The 26,396-nt window shown below is 39.0% G+C and overlaps 1 pseudogene; it reads left to right on the top strand.

The window, feature by feature from the left end:
- Nucleotides 1–3,970: 3,970 nt before the first annotated feature.
- On the top strand, nucleotides 3,971–16,286 carry LOC134100435 (myosin heavy chain, fast skeletal muscle-like; annotated as a pseudogene).
- Nucleotides 16,287–26,396: the final 10,110 nt, after the last annotated feature.

Raw genomic sequence — 26,396 nt, 5'->3', positions numbered from 1 at the left:
CAGTGCAGAGATGTGTGTCAGATGACATCAGGGCTGCTCTGGTCTGATATGAACAACCATATCAATCTCATATATGAAAAGTTGTATATAGGCTACCTGCCCCCTTACAGCCCATGGTGGTGGAAAGTATATGATCGCCAACCACACGCCCGCATGCCTCTTCTGCAGGCAATTGAAGAGGCATGTGAAGACATTGGGGATCAATCCCCCCATTGTTTGTGTGTGTGATACAGTATTGCCCCCCCCCCCCCCCCCCAGCCCCCACCACATACACACTAACTTGCACATACTGTATACACACTCACAGACACACACACGCACATATACACACACACAGACACATACACACATACACACGCACACACACAAAACAAAACAAAAATGTATGGGGTTTTTTTTCAATCGCAAATGATCCAGCAATTGTTTTTGTTTTTTTTTACTTTTGCTTTGTTGCTATATTTGACGTTTCTATTTCTCTTTATTTCTGTAAGAATGCTTGTTTTTTGTAAAAACTCAAATAAAAAAAATAAAAAAATAGAAATACAAAGACGGCAGTGTTTCATAGTGCATCAGTGTGTTACTGGTGATATAAAGGGTAATTCAAATGGTGCTTGTGTGTTTAGTTTTGTTGCAAGAATTTCGTTTTTAGAAAGGAGTGTTATGTTTTGATTGCAGTGTTTCATTTTGGCATAGATGTGAGTTGTTTATCTCCAAATGCTATGTGTTATATAGCTATGTGTAGAGTTTTGACATAATGAGCCAAATTTGATTGATTGATTGAAAACTTTATTTTCATTCTTGGAAAGTACATTGAGGGAAGTCCTCTTTTACGATGCAGCCGAGATATACAAATAAAATAAATAAAATAAAAATACTAACCACATAATTCAACCAATGCATAAAATACCCACACACATATACATAAAATAACAAACAAACATGTATATTAAGATAATAATAGTGATTAATATCCATACATAAAATAAGAATAATGTTAATATCCATAATTAAAATATCAATCAGAGTCTTGAATTGATCATACGAAATGAGAGATTCTAGCTTGAGGGTGCGTTGGACTAGATTCCAGGATGTGGGGGCATCAAAACAGAAAGCTAGCTTCCCCAGCTCAGTACGAACAACAGGAACTGTAAGTTGAGGGTAACTGTTGGAGCGAGTGTGATAGAGACCTGATTGCCAGTTTAACAGAGAGGATAAGTATGATGGGAGTTTACCTGTGATGGCTTTATAGATAAACAGAACCCAGTGTCTGAAGCGCCTCTCAGAGAGAGATGTCCACCCAATTTTGACATACAGGACGCAATGGTGGGTGTCATAGGCCGCACCAGTTGCAAACCTGATGGCAGAATGGTATACTGTGTTAAGACTTTTAAGAGCAGAGATGGGGGCAAAACGTGTGCAAGCAATAGGCAAAAACTGTAAAAATAGATTTTTATTGTTTTGCAGTGTCAGCTGAAGCAATTTAGAAAACATGTGGCAGATAAAATCAGTGGTGCCTTCAAACTGAACGGAACATACCAGTCTTATAATAAATATGACAGCATGGTGTTTCAGCTATGGAGATGGAGGCTGGTTGCAAATACTTGAAGAGCCACCATAAAAAAACACCCTATTAGGCCAACACAGCCTGGAAAGGGTAACAATTATTGAAATAGTGTCACAACATTAAAGACGAATACAGAGCAAATTATATATAGCCTATATATAATACCTACTTTTAGGCTTTAATTTCTTCACAGTATCTACTTTGCACTTATATCTACAGAGTTTACAATAAATCTGTCAATTAACACCAGTAATAAAACTGCTGTGCTTTTTGCTTTTGGAACACTGCCCAAACATTTATATATGCATTAAATATAGAATATATAATGCAGCACATACAGTAAAAGCTGTATTACATGTGATTCATTTCAGGGAGCCTACAAATCAAATAGAAAAAATGCATTTATGGGGCATTGCACTATAATTATGATGTTAATATGAATGATACATGTATTTTTGTATTATAATGACTTCAATATGGCAACTGAACTATTTTATGTTGATAGTGAAAACATGAAAAGCACTGCTCAATATGTCCCTTATATTAACGTAGTAGTCCTGTTTTTGCCTCAGTTACACCTTACACCAGATTTTCACCATAATGTGCATCTCCATTTTTTTTAAAATATATATATATATATATATATATATATATATATATATATATATATATATATATATAAATAAATAATTACTTACAGTAGACACACCTATTTTGCTGTTGTACAGTATGTGACAGTAAAGTTGAGGTAATGTTTAAATAGATCTGAAAACATCAATCAAATACATCATGCCTTATTAGAGTTCTGCTTAGTTGACAAAATGCAGCCAATATAAGGACCTGCTGGCCGTAGGGGAGGACTGCAGGGGGGTTCCAGTGCACAGTAAGTTTTTCTTTACATTCACAGACAGACAGACAGGAGGTGGCTCATTGTCATGGCAAACTGAACCTCTTCCTCTATAAAGCATGTAACTAATACTAAATATTAAACGTAAGACTACTACATTACATGAATTCCTCCTCTAAAATAATTGGCTTTGTATGTTTCATCATTGTTAGATAACCATAACAACTGTGGAAATTTCATCTGGTTTTCAGAGAGAAAGGTAAGGTACATTTGTACATCTGATTTATCTGAACGCCTGAATGATTAAAGCAAACTTCTTCACTGAAAAAAAAAAAAAATGAAATCACTGAATTTACTTGATTCTATTGGTTACAAATGAATGACATGTCTAGAATTAGACCAGCATTTCTCTTAAAATGTATCACACTGAATATGTTGCGATACCGAAGAAGCATTCACTGAGGTTGGAACTAAGAGTCATGTAAACACTGATATTTTCTGCATGCTTATATCTAGCATATTCATGGTGGGAACATAGTGTGACTCCTCTCAAAGCATAATAGAAACAACTTGGCTCCAAATTCTACTGGTCTCTAGTAAGCATAACCCCCTTCAAGAAACCCATACGGAAACTTTTGTCAACACTGTTAGCTGCAAGATTATCTCAGTGTTCTTGCAAAAGCTCATGGGAACACAATGAAATACCAAGACATCCCATGTGTCAATCTACCTTACTGGTTCAGTACTTAGGTGCTTTGCATTGATGTGACATGAATTATTGGACATGGATAAATTCATTGCTGTGGCAAAATCTACCAGTTCAATATAATACCATTGTGATTGAAAGAAAAACATGAGTGTATTTCATTTAAAGTTTTCTGGTTTAGCAACTGTGATACCCTCTTTTCCTTTTCTCCAACAGTATATATGTTTACATTACTTGATTCAATTACAAAGTGGAATGACTATTTGAACACAATAAGGATGTGTAGCTCCTTCAAAACGATTGTGTCTTGTAATTGAAACATAATAGGCTTTAATAAATTGAACAACCCAGACTTTTCTTTTCTTACAGTGTTGCCTTCTGTAAAAAAAGGAAAAGTCAGGGCTGTCCAGTGTCCAATCTATCAAACCATATTACAACAATCTAGTTTTGAATGTAACACAACCTTATCGTGTTCAAACAAGGTCATAGTCATTCCAGTTGAGGAAATTCATTTTCTAATTGAATAAGGTGAGCTTCTATACAGTACTAAGGGGAAAGTTGGTACAGCTAAGCTAGGTGTGTCTGGGGGCATGCTCCCCCAGTAAACAAATGTACAGTAAAATAACAAAATTGGTTCCATTATTTATTATTTAGATATCAGAAGACCTTTTGGTATTTTACTTTTTAAAAAAAATGTACAGTTATTCTCTGTACAGGACATTGATGAACTTATCATGTTTTGTCCCCTAATGATTGTCAACTGCTTATTTGCAGTACTATGTCTGTGTGTGTCTGATTATATAAAGTATGTTATGTTGAAACTGTCTGCTCTTCATGTTTATGATGCAGTAACCAGCAACCATGGGGGACGGTGAAATGGCCGCGTTCGGCAAAGCCGCCATCTACCTTCGTAAGCCTGAGAAGGAGAGACTTGAGGCCCAAAGCAAGCCCTTTGATGCAAAGAGTGCTTGCTATGTGGTTGACAAAGAGGAGTTGTACATCAAGGGTACAATAAAAAAGAAGGAAGGCGGTAAAGCCGTTGTTGAAGTGCTTGAAACCAAAGAGGTATTTTAGCAAAGCTGTTAAGATAACATTTTCACAGAAAGTTTTCTCGAATGCAACTCTTTGTTAAATCTGTTCTCTACATTGGTTTTAGGAGAGAACAGTAAAGGAAGATGAAGCCTTCCCCATGAATCCTCCCAAGTTTGACAAAATTGAGGACATGGCCATGATGACCCACCTCAATGAAGCCTCTGTCCTGTATAACCTCAAAGAGCGTTATGCAGCATGGATGATCTACGTACGCATTACACTTTTGACCAAATTCAGAAAGAAAAAAAAAAGAATTAAAAGCTGGAAAACCAAACTTCTTTATATCTTCATTCTAGACCTACTCAGGACTTTTCTGTGTCACTGTGAACCCCTACAAGTGGCTCCCAGTGTACGACCCAGAAGTGGTGAATGCCTACAGAGGCAAGAAGCGTGTGGAGGCCCCACCCCACATCTTCTCTGTCTCTGACAACGCATATCAGTTCATGCTTCAAGGTATGCTTCCAGTTTTAAGCCAACACTGAATAATAGCATATATTATATATTGATTCATTAATGTAAAATGAACTATTAATGTAAATCTCTAATTTGCCTCTCAGACAGGGAGAATCAGTCTGTCCTGATCACGTAAGTGTCAATGCATTTACTGCTAAAACTTATAAAGGTGATATAGAATGGAAATCATTACGTCCGCCAAGGAGATTATGTTTTCACCGGGGTTTGTTTGTTTGTTTGTTTGTCTGTTTTAAATTCTATATACCTCTATGGGACACTTTGTAATTGTGATATAGAACATTGCAATGTCTTCTGTTTAATACAGCGGAGAATCTGGTGCTGGCAAGACTGTGAACACCAAACGTGTCATCCAGTAGGGCCTACTTTGCAACAATTGCAGTGTCTGGTGGGAAGAAGGCAGCAGAGGCTGCACCTTCTAGCAGTGGAAAATTAAAGGCAAGGATGCGTTGCATATCTATCGGCTAATTATCATGCAGCAACAGAAATGAACTTCAGTAACAATATACCTATATGGACTTGCAGGGCTCTCTTGAGGACCAGATTATTGCTGCTAACCCCCTGCTGGAGTCTTATGGTAATGCCAAGACTGTGAGGAATGACAACTCTTCACGTTTCGTAAGTTTAGTTTATTATCTAAACTCTTCCCTCTGTTTTGTCATTTTGAGAGAAAATCAACGTCTTGGGTTTAATATTTTAACTTTTTTCTTTTATCATGTGCTTCGTTTCATATCTATTAGTATCTCTTTGGAAAACATCCTCTTATTTCACCATCTATTGCATTTTATTTTAACTCTTTGGTTTATTACTGATACGGTTTCCTCATGTGTAGCCTGATTTGATTAAAAGCATCAACTAAATGAATAAATGTAATGTTCAAATTTGATCTCAAACAGGGTAAATTCATCAGAATTCACTTTGGCACATCTGGAAAACTGGCTAGTGCTGATATTGAGACTTGTAAGTAGATAAATTATAATCTTTGTTTAAAGAAATGTTCCTTTGCTGCCTTAAATGTAACAAATATAACAAAATACATCCTTCTCTGCACAAAGACCTGCTAGAGAAGTCCAGAGTGACATTCCAGCTTCCTGATGAGAGGGGCTACCACATCTTCTACCAGATGATGACCAACCACAAGCCTGAGCTGATAGGTGAGTTTAATACTTTCAACAAATGTTCAAACTTTGATACATGTAACTCTGAATTTATAAAATAATGTTTGACCCCTACAGAAATGGCCCTCATCACAACCAACCCTTATGACTTCCCAATGTGCAGTCAGGGTCAGATCACTGTAGCCAGCATTGATGACAAAGAGGAGCTGGATGCCACAGATGTAAGTTCTCCAATAAATAATATTTTTACCCCTTTACAATTTCTTGAAAAAAGCTTTACAATAATCAAGTAATTTATCATTCCAGGATGCCATTGACATCCTGGGTTTCACCGGAGAGGAGAAAATCACAATTTACAAGCTGACTGGTGCTGTGCTCCATCATGGCAACATGAAATTCAAGCAGAAGCAGCGTGAGGAGCAGGCTGAGCCTGATGGCACTGAGGGTAGGTTGTAGCACTCTCAGTAATAAGGACACAGACTGATAGTGGCAATTCCGGAATTTGAATCTGAGATGACCGATTGTCAAGCAGAAACACTATAGTGCCGCTCTGCAGGTCTGTCTGGTCAAGTGGCCATTGAAGCCCATTTCCAATGTCCCTAAAACTTCAGCTGAGAAGGGTTTGGTGTCAATGAGGCTCATTTTCATGTATATTGATATCCTAAATTTCCCTTAGGATATAATAGTATTTATCCACACTATTTATCCACAAGACAAACATTTACAAAACTATGGTCACTAAGGTATATGTTTTTTTGGGATACATGCAGCCTTTCACACTGTCTAAACTTTGAAGTATGAAATAGTTTTGGTTGCTATATATTTCAAATCTACCAAAATGCTACATGTTGCACTGATTTTAGATGCTGACAAAGTCGCTTACCTCCTTGGCCTGAACTCTGCTGACATGCTGAAGGCTCTGTGTTACCCAAGAGTGAAAGTCGGAAATGAGTTTGTCACCAAGGGTCAGACTGTGCCACAGGTATTATTTTAGTCACTAAAAAGTTAACTTAAAATCAGAATTACTAGTAAAATGGTCTGCTTTCGTTGTATAAGCATTTTACGTTTTGGTCTCTGAGCATAGGATGAGCACTGCTTGAATATTCTGTTTCAGGTCCATAACTCAGTTTCGGCCTTGTCCAAGTCCATCTATGAGAGGATGTTCTTGTGGATGGTCATCCGTATCAACCAGATGTTGGACACTAAACAGCCAAGGCAGTTCTTTATTGGTGTGCTTGACATTGCTGGCTTCGAGATTTTCGATGTAAGGATTATATTACTGTATTTTTAAAAACATGTCAGAATTATAGAAGTATTTTGAAAATGTGTCTCCTTATGTTACAAACTTTAAAAAAAAAAAAAAATTACCATATGTACTATATAAGGACAAAATTCAACTGAGCCACTCTTAAATAATGTCTAATATGTTTCCAACACAGTTCAACAGCATGGAGCAACTGTGCATCAACTTCACCAATGAAAAACTGCAACAGTTCTTCAATCACCACATGTTTGTCCTGGAGCAAGAGGAGTACAAGAAAGAGGGCATTGAATGGGAGTTCATTGACTTTGGCATGGACTTGGCTGCCTGCATTGAGCTCATTGAGAAGGTCAGTTTTAATCAATCTAACAAGTCAAGTGCTAGATTGGTAACGTTTCATGATATCCATTTTAAAACGAAATTATTTTTTTGCTGACAGCCTATGGGTATTTTTGCCATCCTTGAAGAGGAGTGCATGTTCCCCAAGGCCTCTGACACCACTTTCAAGAACAAGCTGTATGACCAGCATCTTGGCAAGACTAAGGCCTTCGAGAAGCCCAAGCCCAAAAAAGGCTGTGCTGAGGCCCACTTCTCCCTGGTGCACTATGCCGGCACTGTGGACTACAATGTTGGTGGGTGGCTGGACAAGAACAAGGATCCACTGAACGATTCTGTTGTGCAGCTGTACCAGAAGTCGGGAGTAAAACTCCTGCCTGTCTTGTACCCACCTGTTGTTGAAGGTACGCTAATGCAAAAATATCCTGTTCATGAAATTATATATATACATACTGCATATAAACCTCAACTATTAACTATGGAATAAATTGTGTGTCACCAGAGCAAGGTGGTGGTGGTAAGAAGAAGAAGAAGGGTGGCTCCATGCAGACTGTGTCATCGCAGTTCAGGGTATGTACATTAAACCAATAACAAACAAATCAATCATCCTACAGAACGGTGAGGGTATATATTGATTACATTCTTATCTCAACAGGAGAACTTGGGCAAGCTGATGACCAACTTGAGGAGCACCCATCCTCACTTTGTGCGTTGTCTGATTCCAAATGAAATTAAGAAACCAGGTAAAGAGTGTTTGGCAGTCAATGAAGATGCATTATTCATATATTACATTGAGAATATGAGATCTCATGACCTCTATTTAACATGCAGGTTATATGCAGAACTTCCTGGTCATCCACCAGCTCAGGTGCAATGGTGTGCTGGAGGGTATCAGAATTTGCAGAAAGGGTTTCCCAAGCAGAATCCTCTATGGTGACTTCAAGCAGAGGTGAACCGAGAAAGCCAATGAAGTATTACACATATTCATTACTGCATTTAGAGCGGGAACAATAATGGACATTTATTTATTCTGTTCAGATACAAAGTGCTGAATGCCAGTGTCATCCCTGATGGTCAGTTCATTGATAACAAGAAGGCTGCTGAGAAACTCTTGGGATCCATTGATGTTGATCACACACAATACAAGTTTGGACACACAAAGGTAGATTTCAAGCACTCTAGAGCATGGCTTTTCGGTGTCAAATTCATCTTGATTTTTTTTTCATCATTCTTTGCATTTTCTTTTCTTTGGGCACACAAAGGTAGAGGGGTTTTATTGTATCTGCTTACCATGACTACAAACAAGAGCTAAGGTTTTTCTGTGAGAAATGTATGCTTATAGTTTATCCTTTATCTCTCAGGTGTTCTTCAAAGCTGGTCTGTTGGGTACCCTTGAGGAGTTGCGAGATGAGAAACTGGCAACCTTGGTCACAATGACTCAGGCTCTCTGCCGTGCATACCTGATGAGGAGGGAGTTTGTGAAGATGATGGAAAGGAGGTAAATGTGTATATCAAAAAAACTCAGAAGCTTGAAAGAATGCTATAGTATGAGTAGTATTAATTGTACAGTCCATGTCTGTAACTAGGGGTGTCACGATACCAAACAAAAAAATCAGTAGTCGGTGCCAATACCAGTAAAATTACACGATTCTCGATGCCAAATTCGATACTATTGTTTAAAAAAAGGATTTTCTAAAATCCCATGTACTTAATGAATTTCTTTACTGAAATATTTGCAGAATACTGAAATATAATTTCAATAACATACAGAGCATAACAGAATACAGTATCCAATTGTGAGCATATCACATAGGCTTACAATTAATTAAATCACTTTTCTAATGGATATAAACCAACAACTTGCATCGCCTTTTTATCGCTCTGCTTTCATATAATGTGAATGATTTTTTTACAAGATAGTCTTTATTTGAAACACATATTCTGTAACTATTTATACATTCTATAGGCTACTGAAATTTCTGATCTTCATAACAGCAAACTTTATGCAGATTATAGCCTACTATTCATATTACAACTCCACCTCTTAAATTCAGCTGTCTGGTTGAAGCCTCAAAATATTGTAAACAAAGTAGCAAGCTAAGCTTATCATACTACTGGTTGGACTGTTCAGTTTCCCCACATGTGTTTCTCAAGTCTCAAGGTAAGCTTTTTCTCCTTGGGATAGGCCCTTTTAAGCCTTGGAGTGGAAAACATTATTGAGATGATCAGTCAACTTGAATGCAAGAGTTTTTATCAAATGTCTGCATAGCCTTCTAATGATGCTAACCGTTTTTAACAGTAATTTAGCTAATCGTCTTCTGTGCGTCATTGCGTTCACGATTGTGAATGTTTTATTTGGATTACATGTGCATGTCGTGGGCGGGTGTCCATTGAGCGCGCACGAGAGCGGGCCAAGGAGAACGAGTTTACTTCTGTTCGTTAAAGTTGCACGCATAGTCTACAAAAGTTGCGGAAGAACTATATGCTTCCACCCGGGCAGCGTCAGGTGCATCAGTACGACCACGCTTCCAGGAATGACCTGGTTGGTTTTCATGGAGACAGACGCTGTGTGCACGGAGGGGAGAGGCTGTGTGTGTGTGTGCATATGTGTGTGCATGAGAGACAGACGCGTGAGTGACAGAGAGGGAGAGCAGGGAAAGGAAATTCAGCTTAACGAATGTTGCGTGTTTTTCAATAGCATTAAAGAATAGATAAATGAATAAAAAAGTAACGAAACGCAAAATGTGGCGGCCGGTGCTGAATCTGTGGCTCATGGCCACAAATTAGTCTATGTGGGAAACACTGTAGGCCTATTGCCCCCATCAGTTCCGGAAGAGTCGCAGCACCGATGCTTATGCTGGCGTCGGTGCTTACGGTGCTTCAAAAAAATAGGCATCGCCGGTGTTTTTTCATTTTAGAATCGAGAGGTATCGCAAGTATCGGTTCTCGTGACATCCCTATCTGTAACCCTTTAAATTGATAATGCATGAACATTATGCATTGTCTTGATGTCATTGTAACGATGTAAAACATGTAACGATGTCAAACAATAGGTCTTCCAGACAATAACTTTAGTTTCAGCTGCTGTGTCGCATCATGCAACAAAGCACTGCATCCAAACAAGAGTTTGAATTCACAGATATGTTTTATTTATCAATCAAACCACTAAACTATTTGACTACTTTCTGTCTGAAGTAGGCCATTGATGTCTTAGTTCATAGTCTACAGAAAAATGTTAGACTGAAATGAAGTAGTCCAACCAAGGTAGAACTGTGAAGCACATAAGAACAGGCAATTTTCCTGTATACATATTATCATAATATCATCATCACATCATTATGTAAACATCGGACATGGCATCTAATGACCACTTTTTGCATATTAATACCAAATGTATAACTTAGCATCCATACTATGTCAATTAATGACCTATTAAGGCTTAAAACCAAAAGTAAGTTGGTACCATAGATTGTTAATGAGATATCATCGTATTGTGAGATTTTGATAGGGTTACATCCATACTTTCTACACATCTCATTTAATCATATGGATACATTTCACCACCCTTCTTGTGTAGAGAGGCTATCTTCACCATCCAGTACAATATACGCTCATTCATGAATGTCAAGACTTGGCCTTGGATGAAGGTGTACTACAAGATCAAACCTCTGCTGAAGAGTGCTGAAACTGAAAAAGAGCTGGCCAATCTGAAGGAGAGCTATGAGAAACTCAAAGTGGACCATGAAAAGACAACAGCCAGGAAGAAGGAGCTGGAGGAAAAGATGGTGGCTTTGGTGCAAGAGAGGAATGACCTGGCACTGCAAGTGTCATCCGTAAGTGTATACCATATGATTTCAACATTCATAGCACTGCCCCGTCTCAGCATTATGTTCTCAATAACATCTAATGTCATGCTTCTATCGTATGTTTACAATAGGGATCTGAGGGTCTCAATGATGCTGAGGAGAGGTGTGAGGGTCTTATCAAAAGTAAGATCCAGCTTGAGGCCAAGCTCAAAGAAACAACTGAGAGACTAGAGGATGAAGAGGAAATCAATGCTGAGCTGACTGCCAAGAAGAGGAAACTGGAGGATGAGTGCTCTGAGCTCAAGAAGGACATTGACGATCTGGAGCTGACCTTGGCCAAAGTGGAGAAGGAGAAACATGCCACTGAGAATAAGGTTGGGAATTATAAAGGGCTGACCGATGTAATCTATAAAAAAAATAAAGCATACAAGTTACACTGTCTAATGTTAATCTTTCTCTGTGCAGGTCAAGAACCTGACTGAAGAGATGGCCTCTCAGGATGAGTCCATTGCTAAGCTGACAAAGGAAAAGAAGGCCCTGCAAGAGGCCCACCAACAGACTCTTGATGATCTTCAAGCAGAGGAAGACAAAGTCAACACTCTGACCAAATCCAAGACTAAGCTTGAACAGCAAGTGGATGATGTAAGTACAAAAATCAACATTTCACAACTTCTCAATCCAAATTTGACCCTAAACCACAAACTCACCTCACACTTCAAACTGGCAGCTTGAGGGTTCTCTGGAGCAAGAAAAGAAACTCCGTATGGACCTTGAGAGAGCCAAACGAAAGCTTGAGGGTGACCTGAAGCTGGCCCAGGAGAACATCATGGATCTGGAGAATGACAAGCAGCAGTCTGAAGAGAAGATAAAGAAGTAAAGGCATTACCTATTACAAAATATTCCTATTTAATTTCCATGTATGCAGCCAACTTGAGAATCATTCTTCCTTTTCTTCAATCTGTTTTCAATCAGGAAGGACTTTGAAACAAGTCAACTTCTTAGTAAGATTGAAGATGAACAGTCACTTGGTGCTCAGCTGCAGAAGAAGATCAAGGAGCTTCAGGTTTAAATTGTTATCTATCAACTCAAATCTGAGCCTTTTTACAGTTTTCTTACTTACATATTTTTTCCCAATAGGCCCGCATTGAGGAACTAGAGGAAGAGATTGAGGCGGAGCGTGCAGCTCGTGCCAAGGTTGAGAAGCAGAGAGCTGATCTCTCCAGGGAACTAGAAGAGATCAGTGAGAGGCTTGAGGAAGCTGGTGGTGCCACTGCTGCTCAAATTGAGATGAACAAAAAGCGTGAGGCTGAGTTCCAGAAGCTGCGACGTGACCTTGAGGAGTCCACCCTGCAGCATGAAGCCACTGCTGCAGCTCTCCGCAAGAAGCAGGCTGACAGCGTCGCTGAGCTGGGAGAGCAGATTGACAACCTCCAACGTGTCAAGCAGAAGCTCGAGAAGGAGAAGAGTGAGTTTAAGATGGAGATTGATGATCTCTCCAGCAATATGGAGGCTGTTGCTAAAGCTAAGGTTGGTGAAATGATTATCCTCATGTTATCTTGAAAACAAATCAATTAACAATAATTTGAAATATTTTTTGCTACTAATTGACATTTTCATTAACAGGGCAATCTAGAGAAGATGTGCCGCACCCTTGAGGACCAACTTAGTGAAACCAAGGCCAAGAGTGATGAGGGTGCCCGTCAAGTCAATGACCTCAGTGCTCAGAAAGCACGACTTCAGACAGAAAATGGTGAGCTTGGCCGCCTGGTTGAGGAGAAAGATGCTCTTGTGTCTCAGCTGACTAGAAGCAAGCAGGCCTTCACTCAGCAAGTTGAGGAACTAAAGAGACTGAATGAGGAGGAAGTCAAGGTACTAATACCTGTGCATGAAATAAAGAAATTGTATTACATAAGTCACATTTTGGGAAATGCTTTATAAACACCCTTACTTGTTAACAAACAGGCCAAGAATGCCCTGGCTCATGCTGTTCAGTCATCACGTCACGACTGTGACCTCCTAAGGGAGCAGTTTGAGGAGGAGCAGGAAGCAAAGGCTGAGCTTCAACGTGGCATGTCCAAGGCCAACAGCGAGGTTGCTCAGTGGAGGAGCAAGTATGAAACTGATGCCATCCAGCGCACAGAAGAGCTTGAGGAGTCCAAGTATGTGCTAAAGCGTAATTTGCTAATACAAAAGCGTAATTTGGATATGGATTTTGTCCACTAACACCTTCTATTTTCTGGGATACATAAATCTGGTGTTTTTTCCTTCAGAAAAAAGCTTGCCCAGCGTCTCCAGGAGGCTGAGGAGCAAATTGAGGCTGTCAACTCCAAATGTGCTTCTCTGGATAAGACTAAGCAGAGACTCCAGGGTGAGGTTGAGGACCTAATGATTGATGTGGAGAGAGCCAATGCTCTAGCTGCCAATCTTGACAAGAAGCAAAGAAACTTTGACAAGGTAATACCTTCAAAACATAATTCCAATTTGAAATGTAGGTCAAATTTGAATAAGTTTAAGCCTCTAAAAAAAAAAAATTCTTAAAGGTCCTAGCAGAATGGAAGCAGAAGTATGAAGAGGGTCAAGCAGAGTTGGAGGGTGCCCAGAAAGAGGCTCGTAGTCTCAGCACTGAGCTGTTCAAGATGAAGAACTCCTATGAGGAGTCTCTAGACCAACTTGAGACCCTAAAGAGGGAGAGCAAGAATTTGCAACGTACGTGAAAATAACCCAATACATACCCCACTCAAAAAATATTTTAAATCTTCCAGAATATGTTGTCTTTAATTGCATTAACTGCATATTTGCAGAGGAGATCTCTGACCTGACTGAGCAGCTTGGTGAGACTGGAAAAAGCATCCATGAGTTGGAGAAGGCCAAGAAGACTGTTGAGACTGAGAAGTCTGAGATCCAAACAGCCCTGGAAGAGGCTGAGGTAAAAAAAATATTCTGCAGCCTTTTTTATACAATGAGAAACAGAAATTAAGATGCTTTTTTATATTAGAAAATTCTTCACTTTCTTATTTAGGGAACTCTTGAACATGAGGAGTCCAAGATTCTTCGTGTCCAACTTGAACTCAACCAGATCAAGGGTGAGGTTGACAGGAAGCTTGCAGAGAAGGATGAGGAGATGGAGCAGATCAAGAGGAACGCCCAGAGAGTAGCCGACTCCATGCAGAGTACTCTGGACTCTGAGGTCAGAAGCAGAAATGATGCCCTGAGAATCAAGAAGAAGATGGAGGGAGACCTCAATGAGATGGAGGTTCAGCTGAGCCATGCTAACCGCCAAGCTTCTGAGTCCCAGAAACAACTGAGAAATGTTCAGGGTCAACTCAAGGTCAGATACTGTATACAGTAAAATATGTTTGATTTAATCTTTCCATCAATACTATTCGGTTAATAGTAACAAGTATGTTCTGAAATCAAATCAATACTATATGATGTCTTCCAATCTGTCTCTTGGTAGCATGACACATCTTTTGTCATTGCATGTATTTCTTTTAGGATGCCCAACTGCACCTTGATGATGCTGTCAGAGGACAGGAAGACGGGAAGGAGCAGGTTGCCATGGTGGAGCGCAGGAACACCCTGATGGTGTCTGAGATTGAGGAGCTCAGAGTTGCCCTGGAGCAGACAGAGAGAGGCCGCAAAGTGGCTGAACAGGAGCTGGTTGATGCCAGTGAGCGTGTTGGCCTTCTGCACTCCCAGGTAGAGAGAAAGATGTTACAAAAAAAAAATCAATGTACTCAAAATGTACCCATGTCAGTTTATAATTCTGTTCATTATAATTGACATGATTTTTTTAGAACACAAGTCTGATTAACACCAAGAAGAAGCTTGAGTCTGACTTGGTTCAAGTCCAAGGTGAGGTTGATGATATTGTCCAGGAGGCTAGAAATGCTGAGGACAAGGCCAAGAAAGCCATCACTGATGTAAGCAATATTTTATTTTGAACTTTAGTCCTGTAAATGATGAGCTAAATACTGTATGTAGCTAGTGTGATCTAAAACACAATGTCACATTATTCAGGCTGCCATGATGGCAGAGGAGCTGAAGAAGGAGCAGGATACCAGTTCTCATCTGGAGAGGATGAAGAAGAACCTGGAGGTCACTGTGAAGGATCTGCAGCACCGCCTGGATGAGGCAGAGAATCTGGCCATGAAGGGTGGCAAGAAACAACTTCAGAAACTGGAGTCCAGGGTAAATGACTAATCTTGGGTAATATAAAAATGTGCAAAACTTCATGAATAAAATGAATACATTGTCTTAAATGAAAACCTTACTCATGTAAAGGTTCGTGAGCTGGAAAATGAGATTGAGGCTGAACAGAGACGTGGTGCTGATGCTATCAAGGGAGTCCGAAAATACGAGAGGAGAGTGAAGGAGCTCACCTACCAGGTACAAAGTTTTGTTCACCACTACTGGACAGCATGTAACTCAAGGAGGACAATAACTTACTGATATTTTTCTTTTAAGACTGAGGAGGACAAGAAAAATGGCAGCAGACTGCAGGACCTGGTTGACAAGCTGCAGCTGAAGGTCAAAGCCTATAAGAGGCAGGCTGAGGAGGCTGTAAGTAATTTTGTTTTGTTGTCAATGTGGTAAAATGCCTTGCCTTACATATTAATAAAAAAAGATAGTTCTTTTAAATTTAATTTGAAAACAATGGACAAAAATAATAAGACACACTTTGCAGTGTTCATTCTTTTTTGTCCAGTGTTTTAAAATTAGACTTTTTAAAATAATTGCTACCACCTGGAGCCTCAATGAATCTTCAAAGACACTATATATATTGGTATGCTTCAAAACAGAAGCCTCTGCACTCATCAAACATATTTGCCTATTTTTAGGAGGAGCAATCCAACTCCCACCTGTCTAAGTTGAGGAAGGTTCAGCATGAGCTAGAGGAGGCTGAGGAGCGTGCTGACATTGCTGAATCCCAGGTCAACAAGATGAGAGCAAAGAGCCGTGATGCTGGAAAGGTAAATCTAATTTACCATATTCCAATGTATTATTATAAGCCATCATGTGTCCATACTCAATTTCATTTCATTCCTCAATTTCTCTTTTCAGGGCAAGGAGGCTGCAGAGTAAATCCTGTGAAATCTTCTCACCAGTCACTCATTTGGATTAATATCCTGATTACTGTGGCCATTTTGTAATTCCTACATAATAAAAGTTTCGGCAAAATATATGTGTTTATTGTATTTAATCAAAATTAGCTCTGATCTGAATCACAACCAGCATAACATGGTTATTGTTGCAACATGTTTCAACCACCCTATTTCAATTTAAATTCACTTTAATTTCCCCATCTACATTAGGCTAAAACTGACTTGTTTGCCAATAATGAAAGATGCTTTCTAGCTATCTGAAGGGAACACATAATATTTACATCAACTTTACTCAACACTCAATCGTGAGCTTAAATATATTGTTTCTGAAGATAATTTGCTGCGCCCTCGTGGCACTTCTGCAACCTGGGCTGTGCGGTCACGGCTCTGTCTGCCAAAAAACTTAAACTAACTGATCAAATAGGGTGATTATCAATAAAGCCCAGGTCTATTTTTTGTTAGCTCAGGCCATTCATATATTAACTCATGCATCATCCCATCTCTCTTATAGATAGTGTGGTAGTAGGCATGTGATGTAGGCTAGTCTACTTACAGTAAATAGCCGAAAAGATGTACCCCTCAAGCCCATGTGGCCTGCGAGTGGGGTGCTGTGAGGAAGAAGTGGCAGGAGTTCCGGAGCCAAACAAGCCAAACAAAAAAGAAGAGTGCGAAGGTGAGGAGGGAATCCATGGGCACGGATGGTGGAGCACCAAATGGGACGACCTGTCCCCGCATAACCGTGCCCTGGCTGTCCCCGTGCGCCAACCAGTAGAGCCTGGTGCGGGGAGGCTTAACCGGTCGGCCCGCAATAACTACCTGCACCTGCAGTGAGACACTGGTGCGCCTGGAGAGGGAAAAGCTGGTGGTGCTACGTGGGAAAGAGGACCAACTCCAAAGACAAACTGGTCCGGATAAAGCAGGAGAGGCTGGAGCTGCACCTCTGGGCTGAGGGCAAATTGCAGCGGGTTGCTCTCTGGACATGTGGAGACACCAGAGTGATCACACAGGGCAGCCGGTAGTTTGCCTGGACAGCCCGGTCTGACAGCACGTCCAGTGGGGAGAGGTGCTGACGCACGTATACATTAAGTAAACCGTTGCAGCCATGGTTTGTCACACTCGCGGATTTTGGCAACGCCATTATAGAGTAGCAGGTAAAGCCTCATTGGATTAGGTTCAGCTGAGTTTAATTACATCTGTCTCCTTGATATCTGTGTAAATGCCACAGGGTTGCTGATGTGTTTTATGTGTAGGCTCAGTAATATAAACTCATATGCAGATGTGCGGAAAACTAAAACATGTAATTCAATAATAGTTTCTTGGGCCAGTGGTTCACAGCTATGATCGCATTTAAACATTGAGCATTGTTTTATTATTTCAAAAAGTGGAGGATATAAATTTCCCTGATGCAGCTTGATCACTGTAGAAATCTAGACGCCCCTAGCGGCAGGCTATAATCACTGAGCATTTGATTGCTAAGAAGGCTGTTAAGAGTGGGTCAGCTCGATCTTACGTTTCCTTCTTAGTGAAAGATCTTCTTAAGCTAAAAGTGACTCTGGGAAACACGTTCTTCTTTCACAGCGTTCTTACTGTAAGAGCGCTCCAAAGAAGATCTTAGCGTTTAGAGCTTCTTAAAGAATCTGGGAAACGCGGCCCTTGTGTGTATCCAGTATTTTGATGGCGTATATGAAAGGTACTAGTAATGCACCGCCACACACTCAGGCTCCATGACAGGTCTTCACTACGTTTTGGCCTGTAAGGCCTAGGCCTTCAGCAGATTTTCAAGACAAACGACAAACAATCCCATGTATCCTAATCCCAATTAAGATCACCTACAAGGCTTTCTCATTGGGGAGTCCCTAGAAATGTGTGTGGTCCCATTAAAAAACATACAGGACATTTAACACATAATACAATATATACAATAATATCAACAATAATTGACCAATAGGTCTATAAAAAGAAGTTAAAGATATCAGCTACAATGAACACCATAGATAACTTGATTTGCATTTCTAGTAAATAAAAATAACCTTAAATCATAGTCGATATCCATAATCTCCAGGTAGGGAGATTTTTTATTGGGTGGTTGGATTCTGAAAAATGAGCTCCCATCGGATAACTCATATTTTTGCACCTAATTGTGCTCCTGTGTTCCGCAATGTGAGTTTTTAGTGCTCTACTGGTTTTAACCACATAATATAGGTCACAAGGGCATGAGATCAAATAGATCACCTTTATGGTGTTGCATGAGATAATTCCTTTTTTTCGGGATCTCTTTTCCTGTGTGAGGGTGTTTAAAACTAGGTTGCAACAGCGATAAGTATAGTTACATTGACTACAACAACCACAGCAATGGTCCCTATACAGAAAAATAAAATATCCACATAGCCTTGTTTGAACATATTCCAGTATATGCACATTTATGTTAAATTAATGAATTTCCATCAGACAAACAAATAAAATAAACTCACCAATTATGTTATTAGTCCTCTCAGGGTTCCGGCATTTTCTCTACTTGCCTCCTGAAAAATAGCACAATCAACTAGAAATGCAATTCCAAGGAATTACCAGTGCATGAAAATGCAAAAATAGATAGATAATGTAGATATGGTTACTAAGGTGTAGCTAGGGTAAACATGGTGGTTGCATTGTTTACAGAGAGTTGATAGTGTGAAGGTAGACAGTTAAAAGATGAAACATTCCAGTTCTAACTTAACTAATGATTTCTATTCATATTAAAATGTTGATTAGCTAATTTAGCTAATGATTTCATTGTTTACAGAGAGTTGATAGTGTGAAGGTAGACAGTTAAAAGATGAAACATTCCAGTTCTAACTTAACTAATGATTTCTATTCATATTAAAATGTTGATTAGCTAATTTAGCCAATGATTTCTAGCAGTTACGCTAAAAATGCTAATTATGCTAGCAATGCTAACTTTACTAACAATGCTAACCAGGTTAATTAGCTAACTTAACCGATGATTTCTAGCAGTAATGCTAAAAATGCTAACTATGCTAACAATGCTAAATGTGCTAACAATGCTAACCAGGTTGATTAGATAACTTAGTTGATGATTTTTTGCAGTTATGCTAAAAAATGCTAACTATGCTAACAATGCTAACCATGCTAACTAGCTAACTTGCTAGTGAGGACTTTTATTTTGAAACATTTGTTGCTAGGGTATCCATGGTGGCCACTATCAGGAAACAAGAAGTTACTGCAGTATAATCATGTTGGTTGCTATGGAAACGGTCATAAACGCTTAATTTTAATGGTTGCTATGTTGGTTGCTAGGTACATGGAGGTTTCATGTAGTTGACTGGAGGCATAGTGGATGATAACTGACAGTTGGAATGGTTGAACAGTTCAATAGTTGAGTAGTTTCAATGGTTAAATTATTTAATAGTGTATTATTGCAGTGAGGACTTTTATTTTGAAACAGTTGTGGACAGAGGAAACAGTTAACAGGATATGTAGTCTTCTAAGAGACTGTATGCTTAAAGCCAGAGAAACTGACAGTTGGTGCCCAGGTGGCCGGCCACCTGGCGTAAGATTCTAATTGCTGCCGTGATGTCATAATGAGCAATGTTAAGTCTATGGGGGAAATTGTAATAGTTTTTAACTAATAGTTTAAAAAGTATAAAAGTTACAAAGTTGAAAAATACAAAGCACACATCGCGTAAGTAAGACCTACGCGACATAGTTTGAATGGAGTTTCTACGTTAAGCGGTTGAAGCTGAATTGCGTGCGTTAGAAGAAGAACTAGAAATGCAATTCCAAGGAATTACCAGTGCATGAAAGTGCAAAAATAGATAGATAATGTAGATATGGTTACTAATGTGTAGCTAGGGTAAACATGGTGGTTGCATTGTGTACAGAGAGTTGATAGTGTGAAGGTAGACAGTTTAAAGATGAAACATTCCAGTTCTAACTTAACTAATGATTTCTATTCATGTTAAAATGTTGATTAGCTAACTTAGCTAATGATTTCTAGCAGTTACGCTAAAAATGCTAACTATGCTAGCAATGCTAACTTTACTAACAATGCTAACCAGCTTGATTAGCTAACTTAACTGATGATTTCTAGCAGTAATGTTAAAAATGCTAACAATGCTAAATGTGCTAACAATGCTAACCAGGTTGATTAGATAACTTAGTTGATGATTTTTTGCAGTTATGCTAAAAAATGCTAACTATGCTAACTATGCTAACCATGCTAACTAGCTAACTTGCTAGTGAGGACTTTTATTTTGAAACATTTGTTGCTAGGGTATCCATGGTGGCCACTATCAGGAAACAAGAAGTTACTGCAGTATAATCATGTTGGTTGCTATGGAAACGGTCATAAACACTTAATTTTAATGGTTGCTATGTTGGTTGCTAGGTACATGGAGGTTTCATGTAGTTTACTTGAAGCATAGTGGATGATAACTGACAGTTGGAATGGTTGAACAGTTCAATAGTTGAGTAGTTTCAATGGTTAAATGATTTAATAGTGTATTATTGCTGTGAGGACTTTTATTTTGAAACAGTTGTGGACAGAGGAAACAGTTAACAGGATATATAGTCTTCTAAGAGACTGTATGCTTAAAGCCAGAGAAACTGACAGTTGGTGCCCAGGTGGCCGGCCACCTGGCATAAGATTCTAATTGCTGCCGTGATGTCATAATGAGCAATGTTAAGTCTATGGGGGAAATTGTAATAGTTTTTAACTAATAGTTTAAAAAGTATAAATGTTACAAAGTTGAAAAATAGAAAGCACACATCGCGTAAGTAAGACCTACGTAACACAGTTTGAATGAAGTTTCTACGTTAAACGGTTCAAGCTGAATTGCGTGCGTTAGAAGAAGAACTAGAAATGCAATTCCAAGGAATTACCAGTGCATGAAAATGCAAAAATAGATAGATAATGTAGATATGGTTACTAAGGTGTAGCTAGGGTAAACATGGTGGTTGCATAGTTTACAGAGAGTTGATAGTGTGAAGGTAGACAGTTTAAAGCTGAAACATTCCCAGTTCTAACTTAACTAATGATTACTATTCATGTTAAAATGTTAACTATGGTAACAATGATAACCAGGTTGATTGGTTAACTTAGCTACTGATTTCATGCAGTAATGGTAAAAATGTTAACTATGCTAACTATGCTCACAGTGTTAACCAGGTTGATCAGCTAACTTAGCTAATGATTTCTAGCAGTTATGCTAAACATGCTAACTATGCTAGCAATGCTAACTATGGTAACAATGCTAACTTAAACTAACAATGCTAACCAGGTTGATTAGCTAACTTAACTGATGATTTCTAGCAATAATGCTAAAAATGCTAACAATGCTAAAATTGCTAACAATGCTAACCATGTTGATTAGCTAACTTAGTTGATGTTTTTTGCAGTTATGCTAAAAATGCTAACTATGTTAACTATGCTAACCATGCTAACTTGCTAGTGAGGACTTTTATTTTGAAACATTTGTTGCTAGGGTATCCATGGTGGCCACTATCAGGAAACAAGAAGTTACTGCAGTATAATCATGTTGGTTGCTATGGAAACGGTCATAAACACTTAATTTTAATGGTTGATATATTGGTTGCTAGGTACATGGAGTTTTCGTGTAGTTGACTGGAGGCATAGTTCTAGTTGATAACTGACAGTTGGAATGGTTGAACAGTTAAATAGTTGAGTAGTTACAATGGTTAAATGATTTAATAGTGTATTATTGCAGTGAGGACCTTTATTTTGAAACAGTTGTGGACAAAGGAAGTAGTGAAACAGGATCTGTAGTCTTAATGAGATTGTATACTTAAAGCCTGAGACAGAAGGTGCCTCTCATATAGTGTTTACGCGTCCTCTCTCGCTCCTCGATCCTCACTGATCTTTCTTTATGTAGATCATTGAGGATCGAGGAGCGAGGGAGGGCATATAAACGCTGCTTGAGAGGCACCCACAGTAAATACTTTAAAAGTTGTATGTAGATAGTCTAATTAATGTTGATAGATAGAATGTTTAATGGATGTTGATAGGCAGATTGTTTAATAGATATTGATTGACAGTTTAATGGGTGGATGAGTGAATGGTCTGAAGAAGATGAATGGATAGAAGGTTGGATGGAATGTGCCTTATATTCTTGTTAAGAGAGACACTGATACAGCTCTCTGAGAGTTGTTGATACAGGTGTAATCAATTTAACTGGCTAGTCTTAAGAGAGCCAGAGTGTACGCTTAAAGCCTGAGACAGAGTAAATCATTTAAAAGTTGAATGTAGCTAGTCTAATTAATGTTGATAGACAGAGAGTTTAATGGATGTTGATAAACAGTTTAATGGGTGGATGAGTGAATGGTCTGAAGAAGATGAATGGATAGAAAGTTGGATGGAATGTGCCTTATATTCTTGTAGAATGGAGAGACACAGCTCTCTACTGAGAGAGTAGTGGATACAGATACAGGTGTAATCAATTTAACTGGCTAGTCTTAAGAGAGCCAGGCCTGAGACAGAGTAGATTGTTTCAAAGTTGAATGTAGATCGTCTAATTGATGTTGATAGGCAGACTGTTTAGAATGGGTGAATGAGTGAATGGTTTGAAGAAGATGAATGGATAGAAAGTTGGATGGAATTAGGAAGACTTATGTTGATACCGTTGATACAGGGGAACAGAAAGTGTAGTCTCAAGAGAGCCAGTTTAAAGCCTGAGAGAGAGAGAGAGCTGCTGCACCTGGACTGGCCACCTGGCGTAACATTCTAATTGCTGCCGTGATGTCATAATGAGCAATGTTAAGTCTATGGGGAAATGTTTAATAGTTTTTAATTTACAGTTCAAAAAGTATAAAAGTTACAAAGTTGAAAAATATATTGCACAGGTCTCCTTAGTAAGACCTACGTAACAAAGTTTGAATCAAGTTTCTACGTTAAACGGTTCAAGCTGAATTGCGAGCGTTAGAAGAAGTTGGAATAATAAGAAACCTAGGAAGAACAGTACAGTGCATTTTCATGCACTGTAATAATAAAAAGTTGAAGTTGAAGTTGAAGCCTAGGAAGAACAGTACAGTGCATTTTCATGCACTGTAATAATAAGAAGTTGAAGCCTAGGAAGAACAGTACAGTGCATTTTCATGCACTGTAATTAGGTCCTCAAATAGAACAGTACTGACACAGAAAAGATGATGTGAAAAGATAGCCTCTCCTTTTCCCCAACTCGCCTGATATTCCCCGCAACATTTTAAATGACTACCTTTTCCTACACAAACAAAGACGCTTACACACACTTTTGGTAATGTTTATAATTACATGCGGTTCCAACAACCACAATGCAATTCATTTATGCGTGAATGCTGTTTACACATCTTTCAGTTAATTAGTTACGAAACAACAACTTTCACTTCCTGGTCCCACATCACTTGTTTCCCCAAGGACAACTGTTTGGGACAGGGGAAAGTGTTGATTTGAACGGGGGAAGCTTTGTCATAATATAAAGTGATGATTTTATATTGCAGTGTGTGAAAAATGGGCCCTATAGCCCAAGTCCACACAGGAGGGTGGCGACAAGGACACACTGAGGTTGGGGAGTGATGAGGTGAAGACACAAAAAACAGCAAACGTGGATTGTGGTGAAGAGTGCAAATGTATTTACATTGCTGTAAAAAACGTGTTCCGGCGTAATGCCAACAAAAAAGACTTTTCCGGAAAAAATAAACAAAAATCAACCAACCGGATTCTCAAATTCAGTGGCACAATTTGTTCACTCTGTAACACTCTGTTTCAACCTGTTCCAACCTCTCAGCACGCTGATACAACAGACTCCCACCCTGAGGGGAGAAATCTCTCGCTCAAAATAAAGCTATCTATTGCAACTAATTGGTCAATACCAATATAGCAGGGTAATTTCTACAACACAATGCCTCAACAGACATTACATAGAGATTGCAAACATACATGGAGCATAATTCAACATATTTTCCATATATAACAATAACATTTTAATATATTGATAATTACAGTTTTTGCCTATTGCTTACACACAAAAATCAAATGCTTACACCAAAGCCTCAATACCTAAACTTTTGGTATAATACTTTACACACAGTGTAACCATAGCTTAAACACATCTCTGCTTTGCACATTCTTTGCAATTCTGCAAAACACTTTTTGCGAAACACTACACACATTTTCTTACATTTAACACTTGTGCAAAAACAAAATCCCCTGGTATCATTGGGAAACCACTTTGTTCAAAATGCAAATCTCATCTGGCAATTGTAGGCACTTACCTATACACCTGAAAACACTTGCACAGAAAACAGAACACCAATCGGTCTAAACCTTAGCACTACAAATGGGCCTCAGGTAAGCCACTTTGAGAACTTAGCAAGCATGTAGACTATGGGTGCCTCTCAACATCTCTCCTCGGTCCTCGATGCTTGATCCTCAAGGGGCGTTCCCACTGATCTATAACTAGCAGTGGAGAGATTATCCCATTGTTGCTGCCCCATTGTTTAACAGAAGACGAGGGCTGAGAAAATTACCAAAAACAAAAAAAAAAGATAGAAACACAAAGACGGCAGTGTTTTATATAAAGTGCATCAGTGTGTTACTGGTGATATGGAAGGGTGATTCAAATGGTGCTTGTGTGTTTAGTTTTGTTGCAAATTTTTTTAGAAAGGAATGTTATGTTTTGATAGCAGTGTTTCATTTTGACATAGATGTGAGTTGTTTATCCCCAAGTGTTATGTCTTATATAGCTGTGTGTAGAGTTTTGACATAATGAGCTGCAAAACGTGCGTAAGCAATGGGCAAAAACTGTAAATAATAACTAGATGCATCGCAGTACACAATATGACCGCCGCTCAGTTCTGCATATTCTCTCCTTTGTGTATGAGTGTGTGTGTGTGTGTGTGTGTGTGTGTGAATTGCATACGTACGTGTGTGTGTGTGTGTGTGTGTGTGTGTGTGTGTGTATGTGTGAATGTGTGTCATTAACCAGCAACCCTTCCCTCAATAGCATCATCTGCAGGCCGATGGGTGTACACTGCAGTCACTAAATGTACACAAATTGATTTATTTTATAGCCCCCCATGGATGAATTTCCACAAAACTTGGCATACTCACAGAGGATGTCAGGTTAATCATAAACATGGAATTTGGGGCTGTTCATAACATTTCATCTGAAGATAGGGGCGAAAACAGCAATATAATATTGCATTTTCATTTTTTACCAAGGGGGTGCAAATCACAAATGACTGGTCATAAGCTAAATTGATAAGAAAGTTCGAGCTCACCGTTTTTAGCCAAAACTTGTTAGTCTGGAAGTGACCGGGGCGTGTCCTTTCGCCGCTACAAAACGCTATTTTTATACCTCTTCTACTGTTCCAAACAACACTACACTTATTAGTCCATGGGCCAGGACCCTAAAAATCACATATTGGTATCACCTGAGGTGGCAAAATCTATCAATGATTTTTGTAATCCTCCATGCCTGAGGGACATTATTTGGTATGATAACCCTCTCTAAGTGGTAGCTTAGTTGGGTGCCTCAAAGTCTGGAGGAAGGTGGGACATGTCTTAATCCATGTTATATCACATGTAGATGCCATAGGCTTTTAGAAAATATATAGTTTAGATGGATTATATAGCTTTTCATGAATCACATAGGCTAAAATGTATCCGTCATACACTTTTTCACCTACATAATATAGGATTAGATTGATGCAAAGGACTGAAAGTGGGTGGGTCAAATCCCAACTCTTGCTATATCACATCTAGAGAGTATGGGCTTTTAGAAAATGTATGGGTTAGATAGCTGAATATACTTTACACAGCTGTTTTAGACCCATAACCAATAGCTGTCCATTGAAAATCAATGCATTTCAATGTAATGCAAAATACATTACAGCTAGGGTATAGTGATAGTATAGTGGTATGGTATAGTAACATTAAAGTAGTTGAGCTGAGAAAACTAAGCCTTGTGCCCCCTCAACATGGGGGTGAAATGGCATCCCTATTTCATCACCTTTCTGAAAATGTATAATTTATGTGGGTAAAAATGTCCGGGTGGCGTACGGGCATGATCTTGTGCCAACCGCCTCATACACACTG

The sequence above is a fragment of the Sardina pilchardus genome, chromosome 14 (genome assembly GCF_963854185.1).
Source record: "Sardina pilchardus chromosome 14, fSarPil1.1, whole genome shotgun sequence".
NCBI lineage: Eukaryota > Metazoa > Chordata > Actinopteri > Clupeiformes > Clupeidae > Sardina > Sardina pilchardus.
The sequence above is the reverse complement of the archived record's forward strand: the minus strand, read 5'-3'. Positions and strand labels throughout refer to the sequence as shown.